Below are 22,377 nucleotides of genomic sequence, written 5' to 3' on the forward strand. Positions count from 1 at the left end.
AGAAAAGAAAAAGAGGAAGAGACCCCAAACCAAGGAGGTTGAGTCTTGAAGAAATCCGAAGAGTGCAAAAAGAAAGCGGATTTATAGAGAGTGAGGACAATGTGGAGAGAGAGAAAGAATGTACTCCTTTAGTCTTGATATTAATCATACAAGAAATTCAAGGACAAAGTGCAAGCTTTTGACTAAGGAAGTCAGATATAGCTAGACATCTATATTTTGTGGAAGATGCATTGATCATACAAGGGTGAGGTGTTCGTTGATCTTTGAAGAAATCGGAAAGGAGTTACCGAAAAAATTCAGAAAGAGAAGGGAAAAGACACCCAAAACCTACAATTTGTAAGGTGCACTGTGTGTGTTCTTCAACAGAGAAGGAAAATACATGAAGGAAAATATAATACCCAAGTTCAGTTTCTTAATAACATTCAGTTGGATTCTCAAAAATACATCGTAGTGGGTATATACAACGGTAGATTCCTTAAATATTTCAATCTGTAAGGAAAATTATAATTTTTCAATACAATATTGTAAAAGAATGAGCATTTTTTGCATTTCCAATTGTAAAAGCTTCATAATAACCATATTTTGAAATATATAAAACAGTTTGAAACATTACTAGGTATGTATGAAAGGACCAACGTCAAACATTGCTAGGTAAATCAATGAAAGCAAGTATTTCAGATGATTCATCATTTGACAAAATTTGGCATACTGTTGTTCAACATTCTTTTCCATAACAATTTGAAGATGGTACATAGCATTGGTTACACTCGTCTTATAGTCAGTAAGAGCGATTATAATTAAATATCCTTATTTTTATAATTTTGTCGAGATTTTTTCGCGTGTGTTATTTAGGAGGGAGTGGGCACTGTGTTCCCTTTTGGTTTTATTGAAATGGAACTGTTTCGTATGGACCGCGTTTCAGGCTTGGATGTCTTGGGGAGACGCATATTTATTTTTTACAAACAGATCATATATTATTTGGAAGGAAAAAGTGGGGGGAAACGCTACTTTACAAGTTGAATGTTACTGTTTGTCAGGAGCGCAATAACCTCAAAACACTCGTTTTAGGGTGGCGGGTTGGTACATGGAACAACACAGAGAGGCAGAATGACGAAGAAGATTGGGAGTTATTGAGTTAAATGGCGAGCACGTTTATATAAAGGGGCAGCTATGCTGAGAAGCCAGATGGAATACGGCCCAAATAAGGTGTATACGGCCCATTGAGGTTTGATTTATCGAAAAGTCTCAAAACCGTGCCATGTTTTCCGTGAGAAATGTTACAGAGCCTAATATTAATTGGGTTTATTGCAAGCTAATTGTTCTGGGTGTTTGCCAAATAAAGAGGCTCTATTATATTACATAGGCCTGGGCGTAGTTCGCGTAGCCGCACTCCGCGGAGCTACGCGAAGATGCACTTGCACTCCGCGAACTACGCATAACTCCGCGAACATGCGTAGTAGCTTGCTTGACCCGTTCGCGAGGCGTTTTTCGTCTTCGTGAGCGCCGTGGAACTCTGGAACCAGCTAGACACCACATCTCCAACGTCGCCTTCCTCACGGAAACATGGATGAACGCCTCCTCAGCGCCCGACATCGCCGTCGCCATCCCGGACGGATACAAGATCACCCGGAGAGACCGCGTCAACCAGACAGGAGGAGGCATTGCCATCGTCCACAAGAACACCATCCGCATCACGACCAACTCAGACGACACCCTCACAGCCGCCGAACATCTTCACTTCCAGATACACACCGACCCCAAGACCACACTCAGATGCACCCTCATCTACAGACCCCCAGGACCTCGCACACAATTCAGCGAAGACATCGCAGACTTCATCAGCCCGCACGCCCTCGCCTCTGCTGACTACATCCTCCTAGGGGACCTCAACTTCCACCTGGAGAACAACAACGACAACACCACCACCACCCTGCTGGAAAACCTCGCCAACCTCGGACTCATGCAACTGGTGAACACCCCCACCCACTACGCCGGACACACGCTTGACCCAGTCTTCTCCTCCAGCAAGTACATCTCCTTCAGCCACTCCACCGGACTCCACTGGACAGACCACAGCTGCGTCCACTTCAGCTTCAGAAAGACCACGACACACCACCACCCGCAACAGGTTCCCCACAGGAGCTGGAACAAGATCACCACCGACCAGCTCACCACTTCACTGAGCCAGAACCCTCCCGCCAGCTCAACGGACCCCAACCAAGCAGCCAACAACCTCACACAGTGGATCACCAATTGCGCTCGCCCAACCAGCCTCGACCACTCGCAGTCATGCTTCCGCGCCAACCACAGCACCAAGAACGCCCTCATCGCAGCCACTGACGACATCCGAGCCCTGCTCGACAACTGGGAAACAGCGGCCCTCATCCTCCTGGACCTCTCCGCAGCATTCGATACGGTCTGCCACCGCACCCTAGTGCAGCACCTCAGCAACATCAGAATCCAAGAGAAGGCACTGGAGTGGATCATCACGTTCCTCACCAGAAGAACCCAGAGAGTCCGCCTCCCCCCGTACAGATCCAAGGCCACCGAAGTCATATGCGGCGTACCACAAGGATCATCACTCAGCCCCACCCTCTTCAACGTCTACATGAGCCCCCTCGCAGCCATCGTACGCCAACACAACCTCAACATCATCTCCTACGCCGACGACACCCAGCTGATCCTCTCCCTCACCAACGACCCAGGAACTGCCAGACCCAACCTACACGAAGGGATGAAAGACGTAGTCGAGTGGATGAGGAACAGCCGCCTGAAACTGAACTCAGACAAGACGGAAGTCCTCATCCTTGGATCATCACCCTCCGCCTGGGACGACTCCTGGTGGCCCCCTGCCCTGGGCAGCGCACCCAAACCAACGGACCACGCACGCAACCTGGGCTTCATCCTGGACTCCTCCCTCTCCATGACCAGACAAGTCAACGCCGTCTCATCATCATGCTTCAACATCCTACGCATGCTCCGAAAGATCTTCCGATGGCTCGCCACCGAAACCAGGAAGACGGTCCCACAGGCACTCGTCATCAGCCGACTGGACTACGGAAACACCCTCTATACCGGAACCACAGCCAAACTCCAGAAAAGACTCTAACACATCCAGAACGCCTCCGCACGACTCATCTTGGACATCCCCCGACACAGCCACATCTCCGGACACCTGAGAGACCTTCACTGGCTCCCCGTCAGCAAGAGAATCACGTTCCAACTCCTCACCCACGCACACAAGGCCCTCCACGACCTGGGCCCCAGGTACCTCAACAACCGCCTGACCTTCTACACTCCCACCCGCCAGCTACGATCGACCAGCCACGCCCTCGCCGCCGTGCCACGCATCCGAAGATCCACCATGGGAGGAAGATCCTTCTCCTACCTGGCAGCCAAGACGTGGAACTCCCTCCCCATCCACCTCCGCCTGACCCAAGACCACCTCTCCTTCAGGAAGCAACTCAAGACATGGCTGTTCGAGCAGTAGCAGACCCCCCTCCCCCAAGCGCCTTGAGACCCTCTGGGTGAGTAGCGCGCTATACAAATATCCTGATTGATTGATTGCCTGCATGCGCGGGATGTGTAGCGCGCGAAGTTACCCATGAGGTTTGTCCCGCCCGCTCGCGTCCCCTTATTTCCGGTCACTACTAACGTGTTCGCGAGATATTCTGTGCCAGACTGCAGTTTCTGCATGTTCGGCAACTCGATCTTACCGACAAGCATCCTCGCGCACGCGAAAATGCTATTGAGCGCGCGAGAACTACGCTACGCAGCAGTTTGCGGAGTATTCGACAACTTCGCGTTCTCCGCGGAGCGCGGAGTTGCCGAAACTCCGCAAACTCCGCGAACGGAGCGTAGTTCTTCGCCCAGGGTTAATATTACACCTCAGAATCCCAGGATCGAAAAGGAGTCACCATAAGCAGATCGCTTCAGAGCGCAGATGCTCTTTGCATTCCTGCAGGAGAGGAATGCGGCCACATGAATAGAGAGTGGTTCGAGGCTACTCTATGACCGTCTTTTTTAGCAAAAATAAACACGTGAAAAGAGAAGGGCTGGATTCAGGAGCATCACTTACTTGGAGTTAAATCCCCCACCAGGTCAACACGTTTTCATGATAATGCCGTGCGCAGCAGGCAAATCCCATTATAAGGGCAGTTGCGTCAATGCACGTTTACTTCCGTCAAATGAACCAGAACTTAAAACGCGAAGAAATGAAACACGGTTGTTTAAAGGAATTTTCTAGAATGTGATATGTTTGGTTAGGGAGTGATTTAATTATCATAAAGTGTGAAAATATTACAATCTACCTTTGTATATACCCACTACGATGTATTTTTGGAAATCCAACTGAATGTTATTAAGAAACTGAACTTAGGTATTATATTTTCCTTCATGTATTTTCCTTCTCTGTTGAAGAACACACACGGTGCACCTTACACACTGTAGGTTTTGGGTGTCTTTTCCCTTCTCTTTCTGAATTTTTTCGGTAACTCCTTTCCGATTTCTTCAAAGATCAACGAACACCTCACCCTTGTATGATCAATGCATCTTCCACAAAATATGGATGTCTAGCTATATCTGAATTCCTTAGTCAAAAGCTTGCACTTTGTCCTTGAATTTCTTGTATGGGTAATATCAAGACTAAAGGAGTACATTCTTTCTCTCTCTCCACATTGTCCTTACTCTCTATAAATCCACTTTCTTTTTGCACTCTTCAGATTTCTTCAAGACTCAACCTCCTTGGTTAGGGGTCTCTTCCTTTTTTCTTGATTATTATTATTCAACTAAACACATCACTTCTTATCTTTACAGCCTTGAGAAAGCCCTGGCGCAATTCGCCATATAGGGCGAAACACGTTTTGGCTGTGTACGTTCAATTCTGCACTAATAAAATGTTATACTCTTTCTAAACTTTGGATTGACCCCATTTGTTGAATGAAAATCTGAATCAATGATCACAGGATTCAACCTAAAAAATATTACGCACAAAAACCTGGAAAATATACTCTCTTTTCTAAAAACAATCTTTCAGTGGATGTACTGTACCAAATAGCCAGTTTACAGGCAACACTACTTCTACTGTAAATATAGACTTTCAATTTCCAGGTTGCAACTCGGTAAGGAAGAAGCAAAACTGTAAGGAAGATAGCACACATAAGCTTTGTTCAGCCTTCAGCTGAAGATTTTTTTTTTTAGACTAGTTTGAGTGCACATTAACCACTGCTATGACTAAACCTCTGGCCATCATTTGTCTTCCAGTCCTGCTGCTGCTAATTCTGCATGCATGGAGTGCTGTACATGAACATAAATTCAGCTGCTAGAATTACTCCAAGAACAAATAAGCCCTGCCTACCTTGCAAAAGAAACAAATTAGGTGGGGATTGAGAAAAAGGTGCCCTGGCAAGAGTAAGATCTTCTTGAAAAGAAACTGCTCAGCTAGGACTTAGAAAGAGGTTTGGCCAGGGGCGGATCCCCATATGAGCGTGAGGGCGTTGACCCCAGTCCCGACTGTGAGCCATTATCACAGTCACATTACCCACATACTTTTCCTTAAAATAACTTCCCCCTGCAGCGCAATTAATTTTGATAACTTTGCTACCTTTCGGTGCAAGCTCACTGAGCCCTCTCTCCAGCACAAACAGCAGTGTCTGCTATTACTGTGACATGACATGGTTGGCTTTGAAAGTGTGAACCAAACTGCGCATGTCAGATTGGCCGGTGTTTTCACTCTGGCCAGCCTGACATGCGCAGTTCAGGCTTTCCCAATCAAAGCTGCCAAGGAGGATAGCCACTAGAAACTCAGTCTTATCGGTGTCCGACGGAGCACTGTGTTTGCCTCTCCTAGCCATTCCTGGCAATGCTCTTATGCTGCTTAGTATTCTAAGCAGCATGAGAGCAGTGCTTGGTTCGGCTGGGATGCTATTGCCCAAAGTGCATATCTTTTCCAGTCAGGCAGTCAGCATGCTAGGCGGAAGGATTTTATCTCTGGGGAGCTTTTTGGGCAAAGGTTTCAAGCTAAACATGTGCTTCTGAAGAGAAAGAATTGCGTTTATTTACTTGCCTTGAGCTGTGGAATTAAATTATTTTACAGAGGTGATTGATTGGGGAATGTTGTATTTATAATTATAGGAGGCAAAATAATGTACAGTTATTAGCATATTTAAGTTTTATGAGCCCTCCCACTTTCAAAAGTTACCGTCCGCCACTGGGTTTGGCGGCTGTTTTTACCAGCCACCAGTTTAGCTGGCCAGGATTGCCAAATGGTGGGGTAAAATCCAATGTACCTGCACTGGTCAGGTGTAGCAGGGTCCCACACAGTGATGCAGTCAGGGGCGTAGCTATCAAGGTGGCAGTGGCACTGGGGACAAGAGGCTTGTGGGGCCATCTAATCCCTGATTGTATTTGTACGTTACTACCCAACAAGCACTCGGGGGCAATTCCCGTACTTGCACTGGGGTCCCATGGCACCCTAGCTGTGGCACTGATACTGCTCTTCCTGAGTCATAAATAGAGCCTTAGTGAACAGATGCAGGGTATACAGACAAAATATTGAGTAAAAAATATTGAATTACAAAATATTTACTTCAAAATATCGAATGGACCAAATATCGAATGGACAGAATATAGTCAGCAAAAATATTGAATTTAAGGTAAGTAATGTAATATCGATTTTCATAACTATAGAAAGTTAAAATATCAAAGTATATAATATAGGTTATTAAAATATATCGAATTTTTAATAATATCGATTTTTTTAAGTGTTTTGTATGTTAGTATATGTGTGAAAAGTGTATATTGTTTTTGTAATTTATTTTAAGTAATGAATTTTATGTTATTTAATTTTTGCATAATTCAATTCTGTAGCGGGTTGTGGGTTCATGGGGGAATAGGGTGGGAAGTAATTTAATTATATTAAACAAAATATTAAATTTTTAGAAATTATTAATTACTTTAAATTTAATTTTGTGTTTTAGTTATGTAGCGGGTTGTGGGTTTATAGCGGAATAGGGTGGGAAGTTATTTAATTGTAATTAATTAAATATTTTAATTTATTTATTGGTATTTATTTTGAATAAAATGTTAAATAATTTTTAATTGGTAATTAATTAATTTTTAATTGGTAATTAATTTTTATTAATTGATTATTGATACTTATGTGAATTTTATTAATTTGTTTTCTGTAGCAGGTTGTGGGTTTATAAGGGAATAGGGTGGGAAGTAATTGTAATTAATAAAATATTTTAATTTATATATTGGTATTTATTTTGAATAAATTGTTACTTAATTTTTAATTGATAATTAATTAATATTTAATTGGTACTTAATTTGTAATAATTGATTAATTGATAAATATGTGAATTTTATTAATTTATTTTCCGTAGCGGGTTGTGGGTTTGTAGGGGAATAGGGTGGGAAGTTACTTAATTGTAATTAATTAAATGTTTTATATATTTATTGGTATTTATTTTGAATTAATTGTTAATTAAATTTTATTTGTTAATTAATTCATTGTAATTAGTAATTCATTTGTATTAATAGTTAATTATTAATATTTTTTTAATTTATTAATTATTATATTATATTAAATTGGTATTTACTTGTAATTATTTTTTTATTGGCATTGTTATTTAATCTATTTTTATTAATATATTAAATATTTACTTTCCCTACTGTTAAGCTCACTAGAGTGGGAATAGTAATGTTTAACCCTACGCTATCCAACGCTTTCCCTACTGTTGCATTCTCTGGAGTGGGAATAGTAATTTTTACCCCTAAGCTATTCAACGCTTTCCCTACTGTTGCACTCTCTGGAGTGGGAATAGTAATTTTTACCCTCCCGCTATCCAACACTTTCCCTACTGTTGCACTCACTGGAGTGGGAGTAGTAATTTTTACCCCACCGCTATCCAACACTTTCCCTACTGTTGCGCTCACTGGAGTTGGAATAATAATTTATACCCCTTTGCTATCCAACACTTTTTCTACTGTTGCACTCACTGGAGTGGGAATAGTCATTTTTACCTCTCCCCTATCCAAAGCTTTCCCTACTGTTGCACTCACTGGAGTTGGAATAGTGATTTTTATACGTCTGCTATTCAACACTTTCACTACTGTTGCACTCACTGGTGTTGGAATAGTAATATTTACCCCTCTGCTATCCAATACTTTCTCTACCGTTGCACTCACTGGAGTGGGAAAAGTAATTGTTACTCCTCCGCTATCCAACACTTTCCCTACTGTTGCACTCACTGGAGTTGGAATAGTAATTTTTATACCTCCGCTATCCAACACTTTCTCTACTGTTGCACTCACTGGAATAGGAGTAGTAATTTTTACCCCTCCGCTATCCAACACTTTCCCTACTGTTGCACTCACTGGAGTTGGAATAGTCTTTTTTACCCCTCCGCTATCCAACACTTTCCCTACTGTTGCACTCACTGGTGTGGAAATAGTAATTTGCACCCCTCCGCTATCCAACATTTTTCCTACTGTTGCACTCACTGGAGTTGGAATAGTATTTTTTTCCCCTCTGCTATCCTACATGTTCTCTACTGTTGCACTCACTAGAGTGCGAATAGTAATTTTTACCGCTCCGCTATCCAACACTTTCCCTATTGTTGCACTCACTGGAGTTGGAATAGTAATTTTTATACCTCCTCTATCCAACACTTTCTCTACTGTTGCACTCCCTGGAGTGCAATTAGTAATTTTTACCCCTCCGCTATCCAATACTTTCCCTACTGTTGCACTCACTGGAGTTGGAATAGTAATTTTTACACCTCCGCTATCCAACACTTACTCTACTGTGGTACTCACTGGAGTGGGAATAGTAATTTTTACCTCTCCGCTACCCAACACTTTCCTTACTGTTGCATTCGCTGGAGTGGGAATAAAAATGTTCACCCCTCCGCTATCCAACAGTTATTCTACTGCTGCGTTCAGTAGAGTGGGAATAGTACATTTTTTCCCTCCACTATCCAACACTTTCCGTACTGTTGCACTCTTTGGAGTGGGTATAGTAATTTTTACTCCTCCGCTATCCAACACTTTCCTATTTGGTAGAGGTTTGTACCCCTAGGTTCTGAAATAATTGAAGAAGGTAATATCCTTATTGTTTAGTTTCTTTATTTATTTCCATTGATACACCTTGTCACGGTGATAAAAGGGCTGTTTCTCTGTTCTTTTCTCACCGTGACAAGGTGTATCAATGGAAATAAATAAAGAAACTTAAGAATAAGGATATTTACCTTCTTCAATTATTTCAGAACCTAGGGGTACAATCTTCGACCAAATCATTAAGTAGGTTGGGTGTTGTACCGCGCCTCACCCGATAGTTTCTTTCATGTCCTGCTCAATACAGCAGGATGTGCAGCAAAGTGCCCAACAGGGCAGCAGAGACACTGGCGAGCCCCTATGTGTCTTAGCTTGAGGAGGCCAGCCCACCTGTCAAGTCTTTTGCGGTCCTCTCCCCGGTGGCATCTCTGGAAGACACTATGGCTTCTCCTTTCCACTGTCCCAGAATCCTCTAGGAAGGGTTCATGGAATTAAATGGGACCCCAACCAAGATGGCAGTTATCCCATTGCTTCCTACTGGATATTCCCTACCTAAGATGACAGCACTATTCTGATGAGGTAACTTCCTGGTTTTGGGGCATATAAGGGGTTTAGTTCCTCTTCCTTCCTGTGTCACAACACGTCTGCGCTCCTGTTGGTTTGTTTCCTTGCTCCAGTTTGTTCCTGGGATTCTGTCTCCTTTATCCAGTGTCTTCAGAGTGTTCTTTGCAACCTACTCCTGTCTTCACTGTCCTCTCTTCTTACGCCTTGTCATCTTGGAGCCACTCTGACTTCATTGGAGGTTTTTTGTATTTGGGATTTTTCCTCCCTTGTGGCCGTCCAAGACCCATGAACAGAAGTTTCCCCCTGAGAGTTTTGACAGTGGAGCCTGCTGAAACCAACTCATAAGTGTGTACATTACACGTCAGGAGCCTGAGAGCAGCACTTGTGTCTAGACTCATGAATCTCTTCAGAGCAGTCAGCCAATGATGGCACAGCTCTCCGAATCACGGCTGTCTATTTCAGTTTTGCAATCTGCGATCCTAGGCTTAAGTGCTCGTTGTGGTCTGTCATCAAAAATGACATCACTGGGGCTAAGCAATATGCAGGTTTTGATTGCTATCCAGCGCACTGAACTGAGGGTAGGCAGTGAGAGAGCATATCCTCTTTCAAGACGTCCTATTAGCACAGGGTGAGTCACTGCGCAAGACAGCCGGGCAGGCATTGTTCCCTGCCGCTCAGTCACTGCGCGCGCCACCCTCGAGGCGCGGCGTCTCCTGCTGCTCGCGCACCTTTCAAAGACTTCGGGGTCCCCGCGTGGGAGGAAGGGTCGCCTCGCGGGCCCAGCTCTGCGGGTGAAGCGGGAGATTTCTTTCAAACGCCCACTCAATTGCTGTGACACGAATCGCATTCAATTCAGCAACTTCTATTGAGAGTTATTGCTGGGGAATCCTCGGTGCTACACCGTTTTCTTCCTACTCTCCTCGCAGATTTAAATGAGAATAATGCCCATTGCCAAGGAAACATCCCTTTCACAGAGAGCTGACTGAGTACAATTGATAGGCCGCAAATCCTTGAAAACGTACCGAGCACAAAGGCACGCAGAATAAAACAAATAGTTACAATGAACAAGCAATTCAAATTAATCCACCTCGTTTTAATTTAAACTCTTTGGAGTCAGCCTGTTTCTAGGAAGTCCTAGTTTTGGCAGATAAAGGAACTGAAGTACAAGTATATGCACTGATTTCCCCAAATTATTCTGCATGGCATGATGAAGTGGGGCGTTGGGGCTTTTGCTATGCTCGTAATGCCGGAGTTATGAATATTTACTTCGAAGGGGATTGGTCTGTATCGAAACTGGGACATCCCTCGATGGACACATATTAAAAAATAACTAGGGGAGTCACGGATAAATCTGTGACTTACCTGCGACTTACTTTGCCCTTGAACTAGCTGCTGTGGCAAAGACCTGGACTGAGATGTCCTGATTTCCCTGCAAGGGCTCCCGTCTACAACCATCATGGAAGTCTAGGGCGCTTCAAACTTTACTCAAACGCATTTATATTCTTTGACAATGAGATAAAACCTCAAGAAGTTCAACTCGTATTCAAAAGAATCCTAAGATGCCCTTTTTAACCTGCCTCCAACAGTTCAGATAAAAATATGATGGCCACTATGCCAGTTTGTATTGCAAAGACTGATCTTGTACCCAAAGTTAATAGTAATAGAAGTCAAAGACTGGGAGGATGTACAGCTGCTGTAATACAGTTTACTGTTGTTTAATCTGGAAGCTGCTTCCATCATTTTATGGGCATCAAAAACCTCAAATATTGAGGACTGGAGCACTGCACTTTAGGATAATAATTCAAACTGAAAAAAATAATTCTGTATTTAGTAGACAATATTGGCCAACACAAGTACCCGCAGCCTGCGTGTGGTGTCTGCTAAAGATGAACTGCTTTCTAAAATAGGGACTGTGCCGTCCCACCCACCACCGCTTCAAAGTGAGCCTGATCAGTGTGGAGGCGGAGCTTAAGGACGACAGAGATGGCGGCTCCCTGACTTTGCTCTGCTGCGGTACTGGCTTTTCTCTCCCACCCAGCCAGCACTGGAGCTCCCAACCTCAGCATTTTCCCTGGCTGATGACTCCACAACCTCACCACCCTCACTCTTAACCCCTAAGGGCCCATGCCGCATCGACCACATCCTGCACAGGAGTGCAGCAGTTTGGAAGCCACACAAGCCTTAGTACTACTAACGAGACCTTCCCTCAGCCTGGACCGGGCCATCTTGCCGGCTGCCCAACTCATCGCAGCCCACAACATCTGCACTGGCTATTCACCAAGGGTCACAAACATCAGGCTATCACAGTCTGACCTCTAAGGACTACTTGGAGCAGAAGAGGCCCCTGCCTCCCCTCGGTGAGCCAGCAGCCTACTGCCCCTTCACGGCCATATTGCTCTGCTACACAAAGGTACTTGGCAATATTGCTCCCCCTCGCCAGTAGTCTTCTTTCTGCTTTTTCCCCTATTCCACATATGGCCCACTTGGCCTAAGTTACCAGGATGGCTGGGGTGCACACCACACTCAGTTTTTCCCATAAATTCTCCAATGCCCCCTTATCAGTGCCTTTGGAGACCTCCCTGATGCAGACTACTAGCCTCTCTTCTTGGGTCCCCCATGGCTACCTCTAGTCTCCAGCGACCGGAGGCGGACCGCCCTACACTCTGAGTAGGTGGACTGCTTCATGTGCAGGTACATGGCCTTCTATTTGAGGAGTTGGGGCTCAATGACACCAGGGGATGTATGTGATCTCCGCCCAATGTCTGATTGCCCAGACTCTGGTGTTTGTCGTTGCGGGGGAATAGTACTGCTGCTGGGCCGCTGATGTGATGGTGGAAACCCCCTAGGCCTTTCTTTTTTGGGACTGGCACCATCTACGACAAGTCTGACAGCTCAGCCCGTTAGGCTGCTTTCCTATCTCTTGTACTTCTTTCCCACCTCCTGCGGGGAATTGCTATAACCCTTTGCCTTCTGTGGAAGTTAGCCTCATCCAGCATGGGCCAGGGGGACCCTGCTGAATTTACCCCCAAACTGATAAACTACAGAGTCTCCTGTCTGCTAGACTTGCTTGCTTGATCCCCCTGTGAGCCCTCACAGCAACTAGACCCTCCCCTAGTCTAGGGTATTGTGCTACCAGAGGCCTTGGAATTCCAGAGAGCTACTGATGTTGGTCGTTCTGAGCCTCCTTTACCAACACTATACATCCCATAATTGCCTGTGAGCTCCAACATCAAAACACCAAAGCTATCCTCTCAGCAGCCTGGCGGGCAATGGAGCCACCCTTCATCGATGGCAACAGGATCTCATTCGTGATGGGCTATTCTTCGGCCACTAATGCTAAATGCAGGAGAATCCTGGCGCTTTGTGCCTGGATGAAAAGTAGGGATATCAGATAATGGCTCATAGCACTGGCAAGATTGATGGTAACAGTGGACGGATGTACGCAGGAGTTCCTGGAACAGGGGGAACTGGAACTGTTCCGTGATTCGCTGGAGGAGCACCCAATGGGCATTGCACATAGGTATGCTAATGACTTCACCTCCCTGCAGACTCTCTTCCACCATGGAAATCTCCCAGGTATCAGCCACAAACTGAGAGAATGGGGAGTTCTATCAGAAGGAAGTCATATTGTGCTGTCCTGCACCAGATGGTAGAGGTGTTTTTCAAAGACAGAGACTGAGACATGTCTCAATCCCCACTGAAGAAGCTGGACGAGAGTGCAGGACCTGCCTTGAAAGACTGAGCATATCATTTTCCTTTGCCCCACAATGTGTACAGCGATGTATGTTTGTTCATTGATGTTTGTCTAATTGTAGTGCTAAGTAGTACTTACTCTGGGCCATCGCTTTCCCATGAGTCTCCCTGCTGCACTCTCTGGTAGGCACGGCCACTCCCACTCCTCTTGTTGGGTTCCCTATGGCAAGTGGTCCCTCCATCTCCTCCTCACGGCAGCCATGGGGGGGGTGGGCTGACCGAGGTGACGGCACCTGGCCCCCTACCCTTTTGAGCGATTCCCCTAGGTGTACAGACAGATCAGAACATCTTTGAGCCCAGTTAGCATGCCTGCGAGCTTGCTCGTTCCTTTCAACCTCATGCAGTTCTCTGAATCAGGTGATTGGTGGGTCAGGGGAGTTGGAGTAGCTCTGCCCAGCATAGGTCCGAGATCTAAAGTTTGTAGATTAGTCGCTGCCCTTCACCCTCAAGTGCAACCGCACACCCCTCCCACTCCCTGAGTCCCTCTTTGTAGACCCTCATCGTCTGGCAACTACTGACCCTCCTCCTCCCACGGCTCACCCGGCATTGCCCCTCACTTTTCCTCACCCTCTCACTATATTATCATGGAAAGTCAATGGCCTGGTCAACTATATCAAGCGAAAAAAGATCCTGCACAGGAAACACACAGATATTGCCTTACTTCAGAAGACACACTTGTCACCAACAAAGTCATTACAGCCAACGAGTGAATGGGTGGGGGGCGATCAGTAATAGTAGTAGAATGGTAAATTACTAAGGGGAGCTTTCAATGGCAAGCAGTTGCTCTAAGAAGTACGGGCTGGGTATACTTATTGGAACATGGCTGCTGTGCACTGTCCTTAAGATGTGGATAGGTGTGAGGGTCATTGAGCTTTCATAAATCTATCGATCCTAGAGCACTCAGAGATTGTGGGGCCCCCACTTCCAATAAAACCTGTTTCCTTGCTGAGATATCCAGACTCCTTACATTCTTTGGGGACTCGTCTGTCCTACTGGGAGGCAACTTGAACATAGCCCCGGATCCATCCTTAGACCATTCCCGATGGATAGGCTTCCTACTAATAGAACCACAGGGCTCTACTGAAGGACCGACAGGATGACCATCCCATGGTGTAGGTGTGGCGACTACTCCAGGGCCTATACCTTCTTCTTCTGTCCTCATGGTACCCAGTCCCGTTTTGACTATTTCCTTGTACATGGCAGACTACTCCCTCACATCATAAACTGTGACATCCGGGAGGGGGGTTTGCTGACCCTAGCACAATTCGGTTGGGTATGGACCTGGGGGTGACCCCACTCACCACCTGCCCAATGATGCATGAGCGCATTTCCCTACAAGTATCCTGATGGCAAGGAGCAGTTTCTCAACCACATTCGATCCTACTTTTCTGACAATGAGAGATCGGTGGCCCCACCACGTGCTCTGGGCTAAGAGAAAGGCGATGCTGAGAGGAAGGATGATGCAGGACTCAGCACTGCTAAATGCAAGGCTCGGGCAGAACTCTGCACACTTGAATCTGAGGTTAGTACCTTGATAAAGCAATACATGGCTAACCTCACACCCACACTGCAGAACCAGCTCGACCTGACAAAGAGACACCTGAACTCTTTTTCTTGGATGCAGCAGATAAACCGTTGGTCAAGCTTCACAGGTGTCACTATGATCATGGGGAGAAGGTTGGCAGGTTTTTAGACGCCCAACTGAGACAGAGGGAATCCCACCTAGCCAGCCTTGCAATTCGGGGTGCCTTGGGACACCTCTTGGTCCACCCTAGGCACATAGTTGACCGAGATTTTTTACTCCTTTTTGTGCTTCTCAAAATCAAGGGACTTTCCTGAGCAGATTGTGGTCTGTTTGGGATACCTACATATACCCACCTTCAAAACAGAGGGACATGAATTGCTGTCGGGGAGCTCATAGAAGAGGAAGTGGCTGAGGCCATTGTGGTGCTCCCAACCTGTAAATCCCTGGGTGAGGATGGTTTTCCCAGTGATGTTTACAAAACAGGGAAGGTCCTGGTTACACCGCACTTGCCCGAGTCCTCCGTGAGCCAGTAGAGAATAGTTTTTTGGGAACTATCGGCAACAAAGCATTTATCACCTTTCTATATAAGGATAACAAGGACCCCCTAGAGTGTGACAGCTATCATCTGATCTCCCTCCTTAATGTGGATCTCAAGATCATGGCTAAAATCTTGGCAAACCACCTGGGAAGGGTGGTCCCACAACTTATCCATGAATCCCAGGTGGTTTTGTCCAGGGCTGCAGTTCCCGCAACCAACTTCAAACCCTTGCCCACCTCCTTTGGCATGTAAGGAATGACCCAATGGAGATACTATTGGTCTCCCTGGGCACAGAAAAAGTGTTAGACTGAGTACTCAATCAATCAATCAATCAATCAGGGGTTGTTAAAGCACTCTAAACACCCGTGGGGGACTCCAGGCACTGAGGGGGGGTGGGCGTTTGCAGGTCCATTAGCCGCAGAGCCATGTAGAAGATCCATGGGTAGAATGCACGTACATCTGTTGGGTTCGGTCTCACATGGGATTGGGAGACAAATTAATCGGAAAGCTTAACCTCCTATATATGCATGTATTCAAGGCTACCACATGACTTGGGTACCAAAGGGGCTGCAGTACTTAGGAGTCTGCATCAACAGGGAGCTCTCTCGCATGGTAGAGGATAACCGTATTCCCCTCATTGACCGTTACAAGCAAGACTTCCTTGAGTGGTTGCACCTTAACCTGTCTCTGTGGGGAAGGATGCAAACAGTGAAAATGATTGTGGTGTCCTGCAAGCCTCTTTTGTATGCTGCCTCCTGGCACGAATTGAGGCTGACATTAGATCTTACTTGTGAAGCGGCATAAGCTTAGAATATGCCCAATTCACCAACGGGTGGATACTGAGGCAGACAACCTGAGGTTTTTCTCACATAGCTTCTTATATCCTGGCCTAACACCTTTCCCAGCTCCATCATCATCTGTACCCTAGCACAAGACTCCATTCTGGCCCCACCTGTAGTTCCACCTTCTTAACTCTCCCAGCCTGGGGTCACTGTTGGCCTCAAACCCGACATCGGCCGCAACAACTGAAGGCACTATAAACTTGTAGGCATTTTGCCCGTTTTACATCACAAGGCCCCTTCATGTTACAATGCAGCTCTTCATATAGACAGGCGGCCCTTTTCATGGGCATTCTGGTATGACCATAGTATATGGCGGATTGATCACCTCTTCGAAGGTAGAAGGCTCCAATAGTTCCCAACCATCTTAGCTGGATTTGGGCTCCTTGTTACTGTTATTGCCAGCTGATGCTTCAACTTCACCCACTTTTAGGAGGCTTACACCCCGGATCCCTGCCTGGGTTTCTGTTCTCCTTGACCATCACTAAGTCCCCCGAGAATCTTGCTTGAAATTCTTGTATTTCAAGATCTTAAATGACTGTCAGTGATCCCCCTAGAAACTCAAAAGGGCAAAACTCTTGCACCATGATCTCTGTGGAGATGTAATGCAGATCACTGTATCCTGTGTCATATTATGTGGGATTTTCCAGCTCTCTCTGACTTCTGGGGCCGGGTGTGGGACTTACTTAGGCAATATGGTCAAACACCGGCCCTATCCTGCCCCCTGCTTGCCCTCCTCCACAATATTTTAGACCTCCCTGGCATGATGTCACATCAGCACAGATGTTTGTCTGCCTTGCTGGCCATGGCTAAGCTGTGCATTCTTCTCCACTAGAGACAATTTCCCTTACCATCTTAAACTGCATGGCGGCTCGAACTTACCAAGTAGCTGGCCATGAACAGATCGCATATAAACTCAATGACAAACTGCTCAAGTTTGAGGAAGTGTGTGAGAACCCTTCTGCTAGCGATGGTTTAATTTCTCCTGATGGCGCTATCCCCTGCTTCCGTCCCACAGAGGGCCTGACATTTCACTGGTCACTGACCATTCCCACAGCCATTGAGCAATATGCTGTGAAGTTTCGTCTGGCCACCACGGCATTGCCATTCCCCCCTGCCAGACAATATGTCACCTCCTGAAAATAAGAGCAAGTGAAAATGCACTTACTAATTATTTTTTCTCCATAGGTAAAATTATGTTTACTGTGGAGAAACCCTTCCCCCTATGCTCCACACCAATTTTAGAGGGAGTGCTTTACCCCTTCCCACCTTGGAAACGGATTTACTCCTGCCTTTGACAGGTAACCATTCCTGACCGTGAGAATTTCTTGTGTCCGTGACTGTTTACAGCGCGGGTAGAGGTCAGTCAATGGTTTGTGAATATCCAAAAAGGTGGGAATGTCTGGGTGTCCCCAAACTTCATGGACATTCTCACGCTGGGACACCCATTCTCTTATCACAGGAGGAGAGTTACTCAGATTGACACCTTAATGTGAGAAAATTAATTTACAAGTCAGAAACAATTGTGTAACTAATTTCCTGAATTTGGAAAACGATTCTACATTTGTAAACCATGCTATATAAAAATATAAGTCTATATTTCATCTGCAAATTATTTCAACTAGAGGCCTGTGATGTCTATGTCTGGGTGTGCAGTGGTTTCCTCTGGGCATTTGATGTTGTATTTGGGTGTTTGCGGCTATGCTTGGGCATTTGAAGCCATCCCTGGGCATCAGGCTATGTCCAGCTACTGAAGCTATTCCTGGATACACGAGGCCTTGTCTAGGGAAAGGATTGTATTGTACAGTAGTGTAATGCAGTTGCATTTACATAGTACATAATACCCCGGATAAGGCGTCATAGTGCATTTGCAGATGGTTAAAACATTACACTATGTGCATGTTTTGAATGGAAGAGTGTGTGTCTGCTATGGGGCTAACTTGGGCAGTGTTTGTTTGATGCATGAGAACCAGAGATGTGCTATTGTCGTGTTTCGTTGCTGTGACTTAATTAAGAGAAAACAAATGAGTGAATGAATGATTGATACCACCTTTACGTCGTACATTACCAGCAATATATTGGTGCAGGTCATGTGCCTACAATAAGTGGATTTTAAGAAATGTCCTAAAGGGATGTGTAATACATGAAAAAACATGACATTAGTAAACTACGCTCAAAGTAATGAAAACCTATACATCATCTGTTAGTATACTCTATATAGTTTACTTTAATATTGTATATAATCATAATTGCATGACATAATATTATTTTCGGATATATATACCACAGAAGTATAGGCAGTGAAATGCTAAAATACATACCACATAAAAGATAAGGGCCATAGTTGTAAAAAAATGAATGCAACGCAGTGGAGTAAGCCACATTGCTGTGCTGTGTTACAAGAAAGGGCAGAAATACTCCACATTTATCACAATACAGTGCATTCCTGTCCTTTTCCCAGTGCTAGCACACAATTGACTGCCTAGCGCTAACGCAGGGATGTGCAAGGGTGAATGCGTTGCATGCAGAATTGTTTTGATGCAGGAAGGTCTTGTTCTTATTTGACCTTGACATGGCAATACGTGGGCAATGTCCTGGACTGATATCGCATCAGGTGTTATATCTGTGTCATTAGCTAAATGAACTGACACTTTCACAGTTCTTAGAAAGATAAGGTCAGACAACATCTGTGTCAAATAACAGACATAACAGCGATTCTGCATAAATTGAGAAAGAAGGTGACCTCCATTGTCTAAAATGGAACCTCCATTGTCTAAATATCGCAACCTCCATTGTCTAAAGAAAGCTGTGGGGGCTACTTAAAATAGAGTCGGGTGAGTTGGACCTTAGGGGCTTTACCGCCGCCTTCTGTGATGTCATCAGGATTAGAGTTCACATGATATCACTTTCTGTGGTCTAATGGAGGGGTCAAAATCCATGTGATGACCCTTCCTGTGATTTTATAATCTGCACAGAAAGTGTAATGTTAGTTCAACAACCCCAGGTGTTCTGGACAACATGTGAACAGTACATTTATTTGAGCTATCATCCTTTTCTGCATATTGAGACAATTCTTACCATAGTGTTTTGTCAAAACATTAGATCCAATTAACAAATATGTTTATGTATATGTGTAGTTTTACTAAAGGAGTGCTCTTATGGGAAACATCCTTTACTCTGCATGCGTTACAAAGCATGTCATTACCCAGCAAAAACTTTTACAACGCAGGGCTTTACACTACAAACCATTACAATGCCCCAGTGGAGTTAGAATAGTAAATTTCGTTGTAATGGACAATGCGCTGTAATGGATTGCGTTGTAAAGCTCTGCGTTGTAAATGCGTACGGAGTAAAGTGTCCTATTCGCTCTTATACATATTTTTACATGACTTTGTGAATTAGCCTCAAAATGCCAACTCCTTATTAGTAAAAGTAGAAAAAGGACACTTTCCTTTCAATTTGTACTAATTTCCTATGAATATTCCCATTTTAGATATTTTGGGCCATTTCACAGAGCCATTTATGGATGTGTCATACAGCACAAAAGAAGTATTGTTTTACGTACTCAGAAACATCTTTGACGGCCCCACTGTTTCGAATAGGTCAGTATAAATAAAATTAGTTTTATTTTATTGAATACTGACCTGAGAATAAGGACTTATGTACTGATACAAATGTTCTTTGCATAATTACAACAAGAATCATGACTCGTGAGATATTTCTCGGGTTACATGCATGCTGTACTAAAAAATAATGGCGGAACTTCAATTTCTAGAGGAAAATATGATTTCTTAAAGATTCTGTTTGGAGTTGCTGCCAGCAGTCAGTATATTACTCTGCCCACTGGTGCATACATCCTTCCCAGCGAGAGTGAGAAAGGGAGGGCGAGAGACACAAACAGCGAAGCAGTGAATAAATTGCCCTGCACAGCAGAACCCTTCAATTCAATATCAGTTTGTACATAAATTATATTGGTCCACGGCAAATAACCATCTCACGCAGGGACATCGAAGAAGAAGAAGAAACACAGAAGAACAAGCACTGCTCCTGTCTCCTACTTAAAGATGAGAAAGAAATACAATTACCTGAACAATGGGAAGCTACAAGTAAAACTGTGTGAAGACAGAACAGGAGGAAAAATACAAAGAAAGCGGCCAGCGGGACCAGCCGCCTGGTTAATTGCAGCTGCAGCTGATGGATGCATAGTCCTTGTATAAAGAAATAGTCTTCTCATCTGTTTAAGCTACTCCCTGAAGGTACGTGGACCTTTTGATTAAATTGCTGGAATGGAATAGAGTTTTGGATGTGTTTACTTCCTTTCCGACGCTTTATTTAATTTCCTGTTTCCTAGAATAAATGAGCGTTCAGGTCTACAAGTGCTCCCATTATCTCTTTTATTCCCAGTTCCTCTCTTGATTTAAAAGGTAATTTCCTAGTAAACGTCTTTTGGGGGTTATGCAGTCCACCTTTTCCTCTTCGCCCATTTTTACGCTATGTGGCAGGAAGCACAAATGCAGCAAATTGGAGGTTTCTATTAGGAAAAACTTCTCTATAAAATGGAGGTACAGCCCTTCTATGGCTACAGAAGACCCAGAGTCACCCTCAGCTTGAGGTTGGTGAGAAAGACAGACGACTTCTAATGATAGGGGACAATAATCTCTACAATTACTGACCCATTCGGAATTTGGTGCCCTATGAGCTACATTGCGTGTACAATGCTATATTTCAGAGAAAACTCAGAGTAAGAGGCATTTACCAGACTCAGGAAAGGTCTCGCTCCAGGGTGCTGTCATTTATCAGGTCTAGTAAATACCTCAACCCCATCTGGGCCCAATATCATCACCTTGAAGCTGTTCATGACCCCAGAACCTCTCATCACCAACAACCAAGACAACTCAGAGAATTGATCTTACTTTTCAGGGACAATACCACCTTGATTTACATGCTCTAGGTCAGGGGTGTAGAAATGGAGGCCAACATACCTTACCAGAGATGAGGCCCGGGTGCAACCACCATTTTCTGTAGTTCATTTGGTCCTGTGGAAGTTAGGAAGAACAGCTACACTGAAAATCAAGTGCATTCTCCTACCCACCGCCTTTTTCCTTGAGTATGTTTTGGCGCAAATAGGTTTAGCTGCCAGAAGACACATCTGTGAATCCATCAAAAAGCAGCTCTTCCCCTCGATTCAGAGTTATTGACTGGATTAGGGCTACTAGTTTGTCCTTGTTTGTCAAAAAATAGCAGATTCTTGTAATTATGTGTTCCACACTCTTCTTGTGAGGATAAGAGGTATTTCTTCTAGAGAGAAATGAGACATGTTTGTACACGAAGAATACAGAAAGCAATTGTCAAAAGGAGGCATGGAACACACCTACATCATACATTCCACAGAGGTAATCGTGATCAGTGCTCCTCCACCACACTTCTCTCCCCTTTTTAAATCCTACAGTGTATAAATATTCAAGATACATCATGTAAGATATAACTAAACCTCGCAGGAATATAAACATTCATAAAACTGGCTACAGAAGAAAAGATTAATATATTCACAGCTAATATAGAAAACTAGCTATAACCTTTACCCCTTTTTATCTAAAAAGATATATAAATAAAAAATTATATACATTGAGGCCGATTCACAAAGGTAATCTGAGACAAAAGTCTAACTTTACGACTTTTGGTATTCATAGAAACCATTTACGAGTCGTAGCTTAACGTCCGCAGTCGGGCCGGCATCTTCGCACCCGAACGGTAATCTCTGCATCTGGACCGTACTCTCCGGCTCAGGCCGTACTCTCCAGCTTAGACCGTACTCTCTGGCTTAAGCCGTACTCTCTTGCTTGGGCCGGATGAAGTGTAATTAATCGGCCAGAATGCAATTTTTACAAAAGGAAACATTAGGAACGTGTGATAAATGGTAGAGAAGGTCATTAAAATTAATTAGGGCAGGGAAAAGCGTGTGGCCAGATACTACGTCATATCCCAGAAAAGTTTACTCCTTTGAATCATAGTACACGCAGCGCACAATTTGCACTCCCCTCAGTGTTGACAGTAGTGTCAACACTACAGTCAACACTAAAGGGAGCGCCCTTAGTGTTGAC

The sequence above is a fragment of the Lissotriton vulgaris genome, chromosome 1_1 (assembly GCF_964263255.1).
Source record: "Lissotriton vulgaris chromosome 1_1, aLisVul1.2, whole genome shotgun sequence".
Taxonomy (NCBI): domain Eukaryota; kingdom Metazoa; phylum Chordata; class Amphibia; order Caudata; family Salamandridae; genus Lissotriton; species Lissotriton vulgaris.